Source organism: Penaeus monodon, chromosome 30 (genome assembly GCF_015228065.2).
Source record: "Penaeus monodon isolate SGIC_2016 chromosome 30, NSTDA_Pmon_1, whole genome shotgun sequence".
NCBI lineage: Eukaryota > Metazoa > Arthropoda > Malacostraca > Decapoda > Penaeidae > Penaeus > Penaeus monodon.
Genome location: NC_051415.1, coordinates 4181881 through 4182124, shown reverse-complemented (window position 1 = coordinate 4182124; position 244 = coordinate 4181881).

Below are 244 nucleotides of genomic sequence, written 5' to 3'. Positions count from 1 at the left end.
TACATGTCATGGGGAGATTGCTTGGACCGTATAGAAACGAGCGGGACCACTGGCGGACTCATGACTCACCATCGGGGGAGAGAGAAACCCGTAGACTTATTCAGAACGGTGCCAGGCCGTGTGTTCCGGAGTCGCGTGGATGAAGACACACGCCGGGGGGGGGGGGGTGTATTTGAGGGGTGTGCGTCACTGGGAGCCTTGACTGGAATCCTGTTCCTAAGTTCTTGGTTCTGTTCTTGGTCTG